Source organism: Schistocerca americana, chromosome 8 (genome assembly GCF_021461395.2).
Source record: "Schistocerca americana isolate TAMUIC-IGC-003095 chromosome 8, iqSchAmer2.1, whole genome shotgun sequence".
Lineage (NCBI taxonomy): Eukaryota > Metazoa > Arthropoda > Insecta > Orthoptera > Acrididae > Schistocerca > Schistocerca americana.
The window spans coordinates 214,094,052-214,111,583 of NC_060126.1; the positions used below are offsets into that span (position 1 = coordinate 214,094,052).

The 17,532-nt window shown below is 42.8% G+C and overlaps 1 protein-coding gene across 1 annotated transcript in view; it reads right to left on the minus strand.

Annotated features, from left to right (window-relative positions):
- LOC124545680 (anoctamin-5-like) overlaps window positions 1-17,532 on the minus strand; it is a 349,333-nt gene that overhangs the window by 134,121 nt on the left and 197,680 nt on the right. The gene's annotated exons all lie outside the window — the stretch shown is intronic.

The following is a 17,532-nucleotide window of genomic DNA, read 5'->3' on the forward strand; positions in this document are numbered from 1 at the left end:
AGGACAAAAGAAAGGATGAGTCAGCCAGTCTGCAACATACTAAAATCGCCAGCATAAAAGACAAGGTGAGAAGAACACACATAGGGAAAAGACGAACAACAAGGCAAACAAAATGCAAAGCAAAAATGATGAAGAAGTAAAAGGGAAGGAGGCTGGAGGCCTGGGACAGAAGACCACATGCCCGATCTTAGATAGTACAATAAAAACTACCCCTCACAAATAAAATGTAAAACTAAATTGGCTGTTGAGGCATTTTCGCCCAACACCATAGGCAGGATGCTGGTAAGGTTAAAAATCCATCACAGAGTGACTAAAATTGGGCAGTTCAACAAGAGGTAGATGACAGTTATATTGGAACCACAGTGACACCGAGATGGCTCCTCGCTACGGAAGAGGTGACTACGTGTTAGCCAAGTATGGCCGATGCAGAACTGGTACGGGACAACAGAGCCCCTGCAAGTGGCTCGCATGGATGACCACCACACATTTGTTATTTCCTTGATAACATGGAGTTTGTTTGGGGTACTGAGGCTACGTCATTCAGTATCCCAGATTGTGAAAAACTTGTGGTAGAAGACCGAGTGGAGATCAGTCTCCTACAGGCCAATATCCAGAGTTGGTTTACCAGTAGCCTGTTTGGCCAGGCTGTCAGCAAGTTTGTTGTCCGGCATGTCCTGGGGTCCAAATGAAGGTTACTGAATGTCCATAAAAAGACTCCTAGGATGCATCAAAGGATGCCGAGGGAAGCACTGGTCAAGAGCTTTTTGGCTGCTTAAGGAGTCACTACAGATGACGAAGGACTCACCAGCGCAGGAGCAGATATGCTCAAGGGTGCAATAGGAGGCTACCAACTTTGCAATGAAAACAGTGCACCCGTCCGGCAAGGAGCGTTGTTCAGTATGGCCAGCTTGAGTGTTAGCAAAGCCACCAAGACTGTTGACCATTGATTCATCTGTATAGACTATTTCTGAACCCTCAAACTCGCTGAGAAGAGAGAGAAATTGCCGGCGGAGGGCAACACCTCCAGCCAAAGCTGTGGCTGAGGTAAGGACCATGGAGGTGTACATAAGTGGACCCACAGGAAAGGTGATAGAGGGGAAGTGTTGAGTTCATTAATAAGCTACCGGACATGGACAGTGAGGGGATTCCCAGTTCTAAGCTGCCTTGCAGGAGACGCATCTGTCATGTTAGAGAAAAGGAGACGGTAATTTTGGTGGCAAGGTGAACTATGAATGTGGGTGGTATAGTTCGTAAGCAGTAGTTGCTGCTGGAGCTGCAATGTAGGAATGCCAGCTTCCACAAGGAGGCTGTTCAGAGGGCTCGTTCGGAAGGCTCCTGCCACGAGCCAAACTCCACAGTGGAGGATAGGGTCCAGCAGATGCAGTGTGGAGGACAACATTGAGTCATACACCAAGCTCCCATAGTCAATAAGGGACTATACAAGGGCTTTGTGTAGCTGAAGCAGTGTACGACAATCAGCACCCCAGTTGGTGTGGCTCAGGCATCGAATAATATTAAAATGCTGCCAGCACTTGTCCTTAAACTGACAAAGATGGAGAAGCCAAGTTAAGTGAGCATTGAATATCAGTCACAAAGAGTCGTAAATCTCCACTACATCCAGTAGTTGGTCATCGAGATAAAGTTATGGACGGGGGTGGACAGTATGAAGATGACAGAAGTGCATGATGCAAGACTTGGCAGCTGAAAATTGAAAGCTGTTGAGTGAGGGTCCACGACTGTGCCTTCTGTATAGCTCCCTGCAGCTGGCACTGAGACACAACAATAGAAAAGGAGCAGAAGGAAGTATAAAAATCATCAGTGTATAGGAGGGCAGATACTGACAACCCTACTGCTAATGCGAGACCATTGATGCCAATTAAAAAGAGTAGGACACTCAGGACAGAGCCCTGTGGGACCCCATTCTCTTACATATGTGGTGCACTGTGGGAAGCACTGACTTGAACTCTGGAAGTGTGGAGCGATGAAAAGTTCTGTATAAAAATTGGAGCAGGCCCTGGAGACCCCATTCATGCTGAGTAGCGAGGTTGTGGCATCGACAAGTGGTATTGTAGGCCTTTGTCAGGTCGAAAAAGATGGCAATAAGGTGTTGGTCCAGGGAAAAGACCAATTGAATGGCAGGCTCCAGGTGCACCAAATTGTTGATGGTGGAGCATCCTTGGTGAAAACCGTCCTGGAATGGAGCCAGAAGGCCCCGAGAATCAATGAGCCAACACAACCGCTGGCTCACCATATGTTCAAGCAGCCTACACAGAAAGTTGATGAGGCTGATGGGATGATAGCACTGGGATGATGATACTTTCCTGCCATTGCGACGGGAACTCACCATCGCTCCAGATGTGGTTGAAGATGGCAAGGACGTGGCACTGGGAATCCACTGACATATGTTTCAGAATGTGAATGGATGCAGTCGAGGAGGGATGTGTCAGAACAGTTGGCAAGGGCACTAAGAAATTCCCACACACTGAAGGGAGCATTATATGGCTCAGAGTGGCATGGAGCAAAAGGGACGTGTTGCCGTTCCACGCGCTATTTTAGGAGATGAAAGGCAGGGCGGTAATTCTCAGCTGCAGAGGTGCGAGCATAATGCTTGGCAAGACGCTCTGCAATTATGTCTGGATTGGCAGAGACAGCTCCATTTGTGGAAATTCCAGGTACATCTGCAGGGGTCTGATAGCTGTAAAGTCATCGGAGTTTGGTCCATACCTGAGAAACGGGGGTTCATGTTCCAGTGGTGGAGATGTAGCATTCCCAACACTTCTGCTTCCATTGTTTGATGAGAAGGCAGACCTGGGCATGGAGCTGTTTGAAGGCAATGAGGTTCTCCAGGGATGGGTGGCACTTATGACATTGGAGGGCCCGCCTGCAGTTTACGATGGCTGCAGCTATTTCTGGCGACCACCAAGGCACTGACTTCTGCCAGGGACAACCAGAGGAACAAGGGATTGCTGATTCAGCTGTGGCAATAATAGTAGTAGTGATGGTGTGGATCATCTCATTGATGGTGGCATGCAACGGAGATACAACGATGTTAGTGGAGGTGAAAGTGTCCTACTCAGCCTTGGGAAGAGCCCATCTGGGCAATTGTCAAGATGAGGGATGCTGGGGTGAGGTCACTGCCACACAAGTCATCATGAGCTCTCCGGTGGATAGACGGGAGAAAGCCAGGACTGCAAACTGAAGGATCAATGGCTGAGTATGTGCCATGTGCCATACTGAAATGTGTGGGGGAACCTGTATTTAGGAGGTAAAGGTCAAGTTCAGTTAGTAGGTTCTCGACATCTTTACCATGGCCAGTATCTTGGTTCCACCCCACAAAGGGTTACAGGTGTTAAAATTACCCAGAAGTAGAAAAGGTGGGCTGAGTTGCAAAATGAGTGCAGCCAATACATGGGGTGGTTTGCCACCATCTGGAGGGAGGTAGACATTACAGATGGTAACTTCCTGTGTTGTCTTCACCCTGACAGCCAGAGCCTCTAAAGGTGTTTGAAGGGGCACAGGTTTGCTACAAGTAAAGGTAAGGACAAAGATACGAATTCCACCTGATGGTCAGTCACAGACAGTATGGTTTCTGCAGTACCCCCTGATAGACACGGAGAGTGGGGGTCTGCATTGCGGGAAACCAGGTTTTCTGAAGGACAATGCAAAGAAGCATGTGTAACACTTAACGAGTTGTCGTAACTCGGCTAGGTGGGAATAAAACCCACAGTTCCACTGGTTGATGACACTTTCTGGAATATGGGAAGGCACACAGTGACCATGGAGGCAGGTTATGCCTCAGTATCACCTGCTGCCACTGACTGAGCATTTGTATCCATTGCCATTGCAGATGAGGCATCAGTGAGATCCAGCTCCTTAGGGGGTGCTACAATCTACAATCTCCACCTCATCCTCAGATGCAGAAACGGTTGGGACTGGTGGTGTTGGGGCTACCAGAGGGTCCTGTTTCTTAGCAGACTTCTTCTTGGTTTACTTGCCCTCTCACACCTCTTTAGGGGCTTGCTGGGAGGACTTCTCTGTAGTAGTGTCAGACATGGAGGAAGACCGTGAAGCTCTTCATCCAGCAGCCTGTGGCTCCTTTAGCCACTGGCGAGCTTCTGTTGTGGCATTAGTGGAGACCTCGGAAGGGAGAGTCCCATGGGATCCCTTCCTCATGAGAGGAGCCAGCGGAGGAGCTGGGGTTTGGACCGATGACTCCAGCATTTGGTGGTGGTGGGGGGGGGGGGGGGGGATGCTCCTGAAGTAGGTGCTTTGGGAGCAACGGAAGAAGATGTGACCCCTACCAGCAAGAGGGACGATGTATTCGGGCAGCCCAAAGAGTCCACTTTACGTGGCAGAGAGTGTGTAACAACCACCACTTGAGGGGGTGATGTTGATGTAGCTGCAGCATATGTGGATGTCAACTGAATGGGGTGCAATTGTTCAAATTTATGTTTAGCCTCTTGGTAAGTCAGTTGGTCCAGGGTCTTGTACTCCATAATTTTCCACTCCTTTTGGAGTGCTGTGCAGTCTGGCACGCAGGGGACATCGTGTTCTGCACAGTTGACACAAGTGGGAGAAGGCGCACATGGAGTATTTGGATGCAGTGGATGTTCGTGGTCTCGACATGTGGCGCTGAAATTGCAGCAGGAAGTCATGTGCCCATATTTCCAGCACTTAAAGCACTGCATAGGGGGAGGGATGTAAGGTTTGACATCATTGTGGTAAATCATCACCTTGACCTTTTCAGGCAATGAATCACCCTAAAATGCCAAGATGAAATCACCGGTAGGAAACCTGTTGTCTTTGGGTCGCCTACCGATGAACCAGATGAAATGAATACTCCACTGATCTAAATTGGCATGGAGCTTGTCATCAGATTGCAAGAGGAGGTCATGGTGGAAAATAATCCCCTGGACCATGTTGAGGCTTTTACGGGGAGTGATGGAGAGGGGAATATCACACAGGTGGTCACAGGCGAGTAATGCCCAGGACTGGGAATGGGATACTGTCTGTATGACAACTACCTCATTTCTCATTTTTGACAGTGCAGCCACTTCCCCAAATTTGTCGTCCAGGTGTTTGACACAGAATTGAGGCTTTGTAGCCAGAAAGGAGTCCCCATCCATTCTGCTGCAGATAAAATACCTTGGAGAATAATGCTTTCTCTTATCCATACCTCTATGTTCCTCCAGTGGTGTGGTTAGGGAAGGGAATGATTTGGGGTTGTATCTCTCAGAATTAAAGTCACCTTTTCCTTTTTTGGAGACTTTTGGGGCCATTCGGTCCCCAGCAAAAGGTAACTTGGTCTCCTTCAATGCAGTTCATCCAACGTGATACCCCCCACTCCAATCCAGGGTTCTTCCCACGGGTGCAACCCAGCCACAGTAAAGGCCACCTGGCATGATAGCCGTTGCCAGGAGTCCAAATGCCCCAAGAAGATGGGCATCTACTCCTCGGTATGTGTGGGGAGTTCACAGCTCAGGCAACAGCAGTGCAAGCCCTGTATTGTTAGGGGGCTAACACCAAATGGGTACATCAATGGACCATCACAATGGACTGGCTACAGTGCTGGATGTTGGGTGCCAAGAAATCCAATATTGTCATAGGGGTGCAAGAGGACAGGAGACAACAGAAGAAGATGATGTCCCCGGAAGGTGTCCTCATCCAAATAGTTGAACTGCAGGTGGAGGTGCAAAGCCATGACAACAATAGATGAAGGAGACTGAATCTAATTGCATCACGTAAGGTGTCCTTCCCCAATTGACCTGCACTTCTGTAGAATTTGGAAAGTGGGAGGTCAAACCATAAAATGGGACCTGAACTTATAGGGCTGAAAAGTGGGAAACTCCTTTTAGTCACCTTTTATGACAGGCAGGAATACCTCGGGCCTGTTCTAACTCTTGGACCTGCAGAGGGTGCTTCACTTCGTCTGCTTAACAGCCTGTGTGATCTGGATTCATCCAGCCAATACCAGCGTTTCTGGACTGTGCAGTGCTAACTTTTCTTATTACATATCCATCATTCCTGTAAGCCCTGGTCTCAGCCTTCAATAATATCTGTCCCCTCTGCTTCTGTTTCTTTTCCTGGTCCCACTCCAGTCCCATACGTCTTCTGTCTCAACCCAGAGCATCTGTATAGTCCTTTCTTTACTACACACCCTATCCAAGATTGCTGCCCACCTCCAGTCTGGCTTCAAGGCCAGGAGATGACAGTTGTCAATTATGCGTGTGTGTGTGTGTGTGTGAGAGAGAGAGAGAGAGATGAGGGGGAGGGGGGGGGGGAGAGAGAGAGAGAGAGAGAGAGAGAGAGAATTTGTCTCTTTGTGTTTCTCTCTGTCTTGCAAAACATGTGCATAGCTTAGTCTCCTTTTAAAATTACTTCAAATGTGCCTATCTGCTTCTCAATGCCTCATCTACGTGGTGAGTAACAATCGGCCCTACTGTATTGACATTATTCCATCCCATATTTTTCATCACTGAGTATAAATGCACAAACTTCCAGAGTACTGTACAATATGCCTTAGACAATTATGTGCTGATTAAAGTTGAGAGGGATGGGTAAGAACTACCATGATTTGACAGCCATACTAGAAAGCTGCTCTAAAAGCAAAGTAAACTTCATTACAGATTTAAATGCAGCCAAAGCATCATTGACAAACAAAAACTGAATGAAGCCAAAATTAGTATAGTCATGCGTGGAGTATCCAGATAATACTCTGTCTATCGATCGGCCAGGAAACCTAAGAAGTTTTTTAAGCCTATGTTCAGAAATGGGTCAATATCACCTGTGCCAACAGTAAGTGCCCATAATGATACTGAAATTCAGCTTTCACCATAGTTTCAGTGAGGAAGGTCATACTGTGGTTCCTCCTTTCAATCTTTGTGTAAACACCAAAATGGCAGATACTGAAATAAGTGAACTTTTTGATAGAAGATTAACTGAAATTGCTTTACAGAGAAAGTGAAACCGGACCTGATGGGATACTTATATGGTTCTACTTAAATTTATGAATGACATTGCTCTTCTTCCAGCAGTAGTCTACCATAGGCTGCTGGAGGAGCAAATTGTTCCAATTGATTGGAAAATGTGTAGCTCATTCCTGTTTTCAAGAAGGATCATTAAACAGATGCTCATAATTATAGGCTAGTATCACTGACATCAGTCTACCATAGCACACACACCAAAAAAAAGTCTTGCATCACCTCAGTTCCAAGAGTTCCGGAACCCATATAGAAAATTGGAATAGAGATCAACATAAGCATCACTTCTGCCCTTTTTATGGCTCATGAAAACCACACATTGCATGTTGTACTACTATACAGCGAGACCTTCGGAGGCTGTGGTCCAGATTTCTGTACACACCGGAACCTCTAATACCCACTAGCATGTCCTCTTGCTTTGATGCATGCCTGTATTCATCATGGCATACTATCCACAGGTTCATCAAGGCACTGTTGCTCCAGACTGTCCCAATGTCGATTCACCATAGATCCCTCAGAGTGGTTGGTGGGTCACGTCATCCATAAACAGCCCTTTTCAATCTATCTCACGGATGTTTCGATAGGGTTCATGTCCGGAGAACATGCTGGCTACTCTAGTCAAGCAATATCGTTATTCTGAAGGAAGTCATTCACAAGATGTGCATGATGGAGGTGCGAATTGTCATCCATGAAGACGAATGCCTCACGAATATGCTACCAATGTGATTGCACTATCGGTTGGAGCAGGCATTCACGTATCGTACAGCCATTACGGCACCTTCCATGACCATCAGCGGCATATGTCGGCCCCACATAACGCCACCCCAAAAGAGCAGGGAACCTCCACCTCGTTGCATTCGCTGGACAGTGTGTCTAAGGCATTCAGCCTGACAGAGTTGCCTCCAAACATGTCTCCAATGATTGTCTGGCTGAAGGCATAAGTGACACTCATCGGCGAAGAGAATGTGATGCCAATCCTGAGCAGTCCATTCGGCATGTTGTTGGGCCCATCTGTACCGCACTGCATGGTGTCGTAGTTGCAAAGATGAACGTCATCATAAATGTCAGGAATGAAGTTGCACATCATGCAGCCTATCGTGCACAGTTTGAGTCATAATATGACGTCCTGTGGCTGTACAAAAAGCATTATTCAACATGGTAGCATTGCTGTCAGAGTTACTCCGAGCCATAATCCATAGGTTGTGGTCATCCACTGCAGTAGCAGCCCTTGGGCAGCTAGAGCGAGGCATGTCATCAACCGTTCCTGTCTCCCTGTATCTCCTCCATGTCCAAACAACATCACTTTGGTTCACTCTGAGATGCCTGGACACTTTCCTTGTTGAGAACCCTTCCTGGCACAAAGTAACAATGTGGACTTGATCGAACCGTGGTATTGACCATCTAGGCATGGTTGAACTACAGACAACACAAGCCGTATGCCTCCTTCCTGGTGGAATGACTGGAACTGATCAGCTGTTGGACCCCCTCTGCCTCATGCATGGTTGTTTACATCTTTGGCAGGTTTAGTGACATCTCTGAACAGTCAAAGGGACTGTGTCTGTGATACAGAATCCACAGTCAACGTCTATTCTCAGGAGTTCTGGGAACCAGGGTGATGCAAAACTTTTTTTTAAGTTTGTATTTTTGAATGAATTTTATACTCATGTCCTATACACAAAGCATTTTGCTGTAGTACTGAACGTGGATTCTGTAAACAAAAATGTTGTTAAACTCAATGCACTCTGTTCATTCATGAGACCCAAAAAGTAGCATAGACAAGAACCCACATTGATGCTACGTTCACTGACCTCATAACTGTTTTTGATACTGTCAAACTGTTGGCTAATGAATAAAATACAAACACACAAAATATCATACAAAATTTGTGATTGTATTGAAGTGTTCGTAAGGAAAAGCATGTTATTGTTACTGGAAAGACATCATCAGACATAAAAGAAACTTTGAGCATATGACAAGCCATTGTTATACCATCATTATTGTTCACGATACATATAAATAATGAATAAAAAAATAGGAGTGCGGGTAAGCTACTACAAACAGCATAGTGAACGCATTATTGTGGCCAAGATAGACATGAAGCCCATGCCTACTACAGTAGTACAAGTTTATATGACAACTAGCTCTGCAGATGATGAAGAAATTGATAAAATGTATGATGAGATAAAAGAAATTATTCAGGTAGTGAAGGGAGCCGAAAATTTAATAGTCATGGGTGACTGGAATTTGAGAGTAGGAAAAGGGAGAGAAGGAAACATAGTAGGTGAATATGGATTGGGGGTAAGAAATGAAAGAGGCAGCCGTCTGGTAGAATTTTGGACAGAGCGTAACTTAATCATAGCTAACACTTGGTTCAAGAATCATAAAAGAAGGATGTATACATTAAAGAATCCTGGAGATACTAGAAGGTATCAGATAGATTACATAATGGTAAGACAGAGATTTAGGAACCAGATTTTAAATTGACAGAGATTTCCAGGGGCAGATGTGGACTCTGCCCACAATCTATTGGTTATGAACTGTAGATTAAAACTGAAGAAATTGCAAAAAGGTGGGACTTTTAAGGAGATGGGACCTGGATAAACTGATTAAACCAGAGGTTGTACAGAGTTTAAGGGAGAGCATAAGGGAACAATTGACAGGAATGGGGGAAAGAAGTACAGTAGAAGAAGAATGGGTAGCTCTGAGGGATGAATTAGTGAAGGCAGCAGAGGATCAAGTAGGTAAAACGACGAGGGCTAGTAGAAATCCTTGGGCAACAGAGGAAATATTGAATTTAATTGATGAAAGGAGAAAATATAAAAATGCAGTAAATGAAGCAGGCAAAAAGGAATACAAACGTCTCAAAAATGAGATCGACAGGAAGTGCAAAATGGCTAAGCAGGCATGGATAGAGGACAAATGTAAGGATGTAGAGGCTTATCTCACTAGGGGTAAGATAGATACTGCCTACAGGAAAATTAAAGAGACCTTTTGAGAGAAGAGAGCCACTTGCATGAATATCAAGAGCTCAGATGGAAACCCAGTTCTAAGCAAAGAAGGGAAAGCAGAATGGTGGAAGGAGTGTATAGAGGGTCTATACAAGGGCGATGTACTTGGACAATATCATGGAAAAGGAAAAGAATGTAGATGAAGATGAAATGGGAGATACGATACTGCGTGAAGAGTTTGACAGAGCACTGAAAGACCTGAGTCGAAACAAGGCCCCGGGAGTAGACAACATTCCATTAGAACTACTGACAGCCTTGGGAGAGCCAGTCCTGACAAAACTCTACCATCTGGTGAGCAACATGTATGAGACAGGCGAAATACCCTCAGACTTCAAGAAGAATATAATAATTCCAATCCCAAAGAAAGCAGGGGTTGACAGATGTGAAAATTACCGAACTATCAGTTTAATAAGCCACAGCTGCAAAAAACTAACACGAATTATTTACAGACGAATGGAAAAACTGGTAGAAGCCAACCACGGGGAAGATCAGTTTGGATCCCGTAGAAATATTGGAACATGTGAAGCAATACTGACCTTACTTATCTTAGAAGAAACATTATGGAAAGGCAAACCTATGTTTCTAGCATTTTTAGACTTAGAGAAAGCTTTTGACAATGTCGACTGGAATACTCTCTTTCAAATTCTGAAAGTGGCAGGGGTAAAATACAGGGAGCAAAAGGCTATTTACAATTTATACAGAAACCAGATGGCAGTTATAAGAGTTGAGGGGCATGAAAGGGAAGCAGTGGTTGGGAAGGGAATGAGACAGGGTAGTAACCTATCCCCAATGTTATTCAATCTGTATATTGACCAAGTTGTAAAGGAAACAAAACAAAAATTTGGAGTAGGTATTAAAATCCATGGAGAAGAAATAAAAACTTTGAGGTTCACTGATGACATTGTAATTCTGTCAGAGACAGCAAAGGACTTGGAAGAGCAGTTGAACGGAATGGAAAGTGTCTTGAAAGGAGGATATAAGATGAACATCAACAAAAGCAAAATGAGGATAATGGAATGTAGTCGAATTAAGCCGAGTGGTGCTGAGGGAATTAGATTAGGAAATGAGACACTTAAAGCAGTAAAGGAGTTTTGCTATTTGGGGAGCAAAATAACTGATGATGATCGAAGTAGAGAGGATATAAAATGTAGACTGGCAATGGCAAGGAAAGTGTTTCTGAAGAAGAGAAATTTGTTAACATCGAGGATAGATTTAAGTGTCAGGAAGCCATTTCTGAAAATATTTGTATGGAGTGTAGCCATGTACGGAAGTGAATCATGGACTATAAATAGTTTAGACAAGAAGAGAATAGAAGCTTTCGAAATGTGGTGCTACAGAAGAATGCTGAAGATTAGATGGGTAGATCACATAACTAATGATGAGGTATTGAATAGAATTGGGGAGAAGAGGAGCTTGGGGCACAACTTGACAAGAAGAAGGGACTGGTTGGTAGGACATGTTCTGAGGCATCAAGGGATCACAAATTTAGCATTGGAGGGTAGCGTGGAGGGTAAAAATCGTAGAGGGAGACCAAGAGATGAATACACTAAGCAGATTCAGAAGGATGTAGGATGCAGTAAGTACTGGTAGATGAAGAAGCTTGCACAGGATAGGGTAGCATGGAGAGCTGCATCAAACCAGTCTCAGGACTGAAGACCACAACAACAACAACATATAACTGGCCCAATACATTATACTGGAAGAATCATGAGGCCATTTGTGGATGATGCTGTTGTATATAAACAAGTCCCTGTGCTAGAAAATAGTAATGAAATGTGGGAAGAACTCCAGAGAATCAATGCTTGGTGCAGGGATGGACTACTTACTCTAAGCACAGACAACTCTAATGTACTGTGCATAAGTAAGGAAGAAGACCTTTTTATTAAATGATTACACAACAGCCAAACAGACACCAGAGGCAGTCATATCCATTAAATATCTGGAAGCAGCAGCAAGAAGTCTCTTAGAGAGGAACTACATATAACTAATTGTAAGACAGGTAGACACCAGGCTAACATTAAGTGAAAGAATCCTCAAGAACTGTAGTCCATCCATGAAGCAGGTAACTTACAAAATACTTTATCAACCAGTATTTGAGATCTGCTTGTTAGTGTGAGACTCTCACCAGATAAAATTGACAGAGTAAATAAAGAAAATTCGAGGAAGAGCAATGTGCTTGTTTAATATGTGTAAAAGCATTACAGAGATGATGACCCAACCCAGAAGCAAATTCTACATGGCAGATGTTGGACATCATGGTATGGTTTACTATTAAAATTCTGAAAGAATATATTCCTAAAAAGAATCAACCAGCATATTGCTTCCTCCTAAGTATATCTCATGAAAAGAACATGAAGGTAAAATTGAAGAGATTCTGGCTCAAATAGAGACTTAACAACAATTGTTCTTTTCCTGCATTCCTGACAGGTTTACCCTCAATCTATCTTAGTAATCAATCAATGACCGTGGAGATGTTTCCTAACAGACTTATAGATACTGAAGTAAAGCTCATCTATAGAACTGGAGAGCAGAAAATCACCTTTTATTACAGACCTACAAAAGTGTTTGAGAAAGTGACTTATGATAGAATATCAATTGATTTCACTGAGCATAACTTGTTAACTGGCTGTCTGTTTTGGTTTCATAAACGATTCTCCACAGAAAAAGCAATACAAACCCTCACAAATATGCTAAATTAGCAGCAATAAACAAGGAAAGTTATCCCATTGGTATATTACGTGAGCTTTCCATAGTATTTGTGTGGATCACAAAATTATACTTGGAAAACAAAAGTGTTATTTCATTAACAGCATCCCTCTAGCATGGATGGAGCTTACTTTTGGAGCAGAAATCAGAGGGTCTCACTAACAGGCCTTGTCTGAGATATGAAATTTACCTTAGAATGGGGGATGTGGTATTACATATCACTCTGGAAGAGTTAGTTACATCTAACCTTTAATCTATTTTGCCAACAAATGATGCTCACAAGCCGGCCGGGGTGACTGAGCGGTTCTAGGCGCTGCAATCTGGAACCGCCCTACCGCTACGGTCGCAGGTTCAAAACCTGCCTCAGGCATGGATGTGTGTGATGTCCTTAGGTTAGTTAGGTTTAAGTAGTTCTAAGTTCTAGGGGATTGATGACCTCAGAAGTTAAGTCCCATAGTGCTCAGAGCCATTTTGATGCTCACAAACTATAAGTGTAACTATTTAATATTTAGGAATGCACTACTGTTGTGCTGTTGTGGCACATATTTTTGCATGTACCAAGTACATTGAGGAGCACCACATGTCTTCAAGGTAGGGTGGCAATCGCAGTGGGAGTTTGTCCACAGTCCAGGCACCATTGCCTGAGGCTGGTGTAGCATGTCAAGCCCAGCATAAATGCACACAGAGTAACAATTCTGGGAATTGTGCATAAAGAAGCAGCAAAGACTGTACACTTTATTCATTCTCTTGCATTACATTAAGCTGCCAAGTCCACGATGACTGTAATAATTCGGATATGGAATAGTAGTATATGTGATTTTCCTATGTTGAGAAAGTCTTGTTTAGAAGAGTTCACTATAATGTTTTGAAGAATATAAGGAAAATTACTCAGACAAATCTCATCGTATTTAGTTACATTAATCTTGTGATAAAGCATTTTACTTCTAGCAACATTCCAGGCTGCAGAAGACAAGAAGTCTGAAGATTCTACACAGCAATGGTCAATAACTGCAGTGAGCTAAACAATATTCCACAATTTTTGCTCAGCTGAATACCAAAACTTGGAAAACTCATCATTCTCAAAGTGGGTAACACAGCATTCTGTTACTCCGGTGATAGGACCTGGAACAATAAATACTGGGACTAAATCAGACTCATGAGGAATGTCAACAATGACTGGAGAAAGTGGTTTATTCAACAATAATCTAAAAATTTAATTGAAATCTTACGTGGAAGTTCTTGTTGTTATCAGTGACATCTGAGAAAACAACAGAATGCTATGTGCACACCTAAACCCACTTGTGGAAAGACAAACATTAAAAAGAAAATAATTTCACTGACAAATAATGATTAAATTTACTGGACAAACATATGTTGCAGATATGGAGGACTGATGGCTGACATTACTAAGATCGACAACTGTATTCATTAGGTCTTTGGCATCAACGCATCACATAGCTGTACCAATGGCAGTTGCGCATGAATCTATAACAAACAGGTCTCACTGACTGCAGCTGCCCAGCTCATCATCTCATCTCCATGTGATGAGTTCCTCAACTAAGTTTGGTGAGCTGTACAGAAGCCAAATGGTGCTTGTAAGAATTTTTTTACGAAATTAGTCACATCGTTACAATTAACAATTTGGGAAAAAGTTATTGTAAAACTTATTGTCATTTTAATTACATGCCAGTGCTGGCTAGAAAAAATGGATGAGCATCTCAAAGAAATTTTGGGAAACTTTAGTGAACAATTAGGAGATCTAAAGAAGTTAAATACTGACAAAAAGACTCAAGGTGCTGAACTGAATATGAAAACAGATATGCAAGGTGCAACATTAAGAGCTAACCTAGATACAACTAATGAGAAAAAAGGTCAAAGTAATGCCAACTTAAAGGCAGAATCACATTCAAATACTGAGAAAATAGATAAGTGTGCTCGGAAATTAAAGGGGTATATTATTTATTCAGGCCAAGAAATATTAATAAAATACAATAAAATAAAATTACAATCTGCAATTTCAACTTTAACAGGAGAGCTATATGCTGAAATTACTAAGCAGTGTGACTTGGTGAGGAATGAAGTTAAAGAACAATTTAGAGACATGAAGAGAGAATTCCAAAAAGATTAAAAATTTCACTGAGCAGGAATTTACTGAGGTACATAAACAAGTGTCAGGCACTACAGTCAAACTAAATGTTTTAGAGCAAGTTCAAACCAGAAGTGGATGCACATCCAACATATTTCTTAAGGCTATTTTCTAGGTCACTGCCCAAATGTTGCGATGATTAGAAGAAGACTGGTTTTGTCTGCAGTTATTTAGGAGTGAATGCAGCTGAATAGGGAAGGGTACAGTCTGAGGAATTTATGAACTGGAGTAACTTCAAAGAAAAATTAAAAAAGAAATGTTGATCATCAATCACTCAGGAAAATGTAGTACTTGAATTACTGGACCTTAGATATTACAATAATAGTTAGGGTAGCTGTAAGAAGTATACTGAACAGCATCTAATAAGATCCAAATATTTAGACAATCCAATAGAGGAAAGTCATTTAATACAAGTATTAGTTCGTAAATGGCCCTAGCATGTAAGACCAGAGATGTGATACTGTGGGAACTTCAATCCACAATTAAATAAGAACAGTGTTAACACATAACACTTTATTAAACTACTGATGATATACATGTTACACATAAAAATGAATTATACAAGGACAGTGTTGAAAACGGACAGCACTCCAAAAATGTAGGCATCAGGTTACAACATAGAGAGTGGACCGCAACATTGACTGTCTCAAGCAGGTAGACCACCCTTCTACCCTTACATGCTCAGCAGAAACATTGATGGGTTTATTGTTAGTTAAGATCATCATGACTGTGTGGCTACTAAGATCCAAAACTCAGTATGGACCAGTATAAGATGCTTGTAAAGGGATATGAAGAAGTGTGTGTGCGTAGTATTACTAATGTATGTAGACAGGTCTTAAATCAGATGATGGATAAAAATGGGAGGGTCCACACGGCAAGACACTGAGGATAGACAGAAATTGGAAATGCAGTTTTTAATGTAACAGGACTAAGAAGGGTGGGTCTGGAAGAAAGTAGTCTTATTGCTGATGGAAAATTCCAAGGGAAGCTTACTATTCTTGCTGTACACAAATTTTGCTGCTGAAGCACCAAGGGATGGACTGAATGCAACATGTAAATTCTACAGGGGCAGGACCATCAACTAAAGGGAGTTGTGACACTTAGGAACAACTTGGAGGCCTGGCTCCAATGTTCCACCACACTGTTACTGGTCGGGTGGTAGCTGGTCATACAATGATGTATAAAACCACACACCTGCCAGTTCAAAATACAAGGTTGACTCAAATTGATGGTCCTGATCTGTTGTCACATCCATGGCGCACCCAAATCACACTATCCACACAATCATTTATTTTAATTATTTGTTTCATTGTTATACCCCCCACTATCAATTGCACATGAATGGCCAGCCCTACAAGGTCAATATATACATGATAAAAACATTGTGTAGGGTCTTGAATGTAGCAGTTGGATTATGAACATGACTTCCCACTTTAGCTTATTGTCAAGGCAAACAAATTTCAATCCATAGCCAACAATCATGCTGCACACCCAATCACATGAATCTGTCTGTCACCATTTTTATAGTGGTATTAGTTTCAGAATGCACGAGTCCATGGTTGGCACTAAAAATCTGTTTCCAAAAACAGTGGAACACAATGTGACAAACAGTCATCTGTTTTGGGAAACCTCACACCACACAATGAAGTTAGTCATTGATAACTTCTAGAGACACAATCCTGCGTTTGATTTTTTGATAAACTACGGTACATCTGCATCAGTTTTTCATGCCATGGCAATTTTGTGTGAAGTCAGTTCCTATGTAAACTGCAATTATTTGGGAGAGAGGTGCTCAAATCACAATCTGGCTGGCATCAACAACAACAGCTAGTGATGCAGAAGCACTAGGGTGTGCTAGGAGCAAATGAATCAAGTCAGCCTCAGTTTGTAAAGGCTAGATGTCTGAGGGGCTAACCCGATGTCCCAAAAACTCCACTTCTTTTTGTCAAAGCACACATTTGTCTTTGCCAATTTGTAGTCCATAACAAGAAATTCTATCAAAAATAATTTGCAGGTGTTTGTTAGGTTCTGCACCAGAGGCAGAAAAGATTAACAAATCATTGAGATAAGCGAAGCAGAAGGGCAGGCCACAAAGGATTTCATCAACAAATCACTCCCATGTTGGACCCACATTCTTCAAGCCAAATGGTATTCTGGTATATTTGAAGAAGCCAAAGGACATGATTATTGCTTTCTATTATATATCCACTGGCGTGACTGGAATCTGGTGGCCTCCCTTTTGAAAATCAGTCATGCTGAACAGCAGATCGCTAGCTAGGGTGGCTGTAAAATTCTGGAGATGTAGAATGGGATGTCAGGCACAACAATCCCCATGAACATACCAGGACCATCTTTCTTCTTTACTACATGGATTGAGGATGCTCATGAGTTACCTGATGTCGAATAATCCTTGCAATCAGTAATTTTTCTAATTCTTTCCTTCCTTCGTTGCAGCGTATGTTGCAGAGCCAACCATTGGGTCTTGGAAGCAACCAGCAGTACACGTGAAGTAATAATGTGGTGGGTAGTGTCCTGTCATATACCGGACAATGACTTCGACTGCTGTCTCATGTCATCCAAGGTAATTGTAAGAATAACACCACTTTGTAACTTACTTACTTGAACCCGAGACATCATGAGTATAGCAGTGTAGTCATTATGCATATGCACAACACATTGTTGTCCACAATGG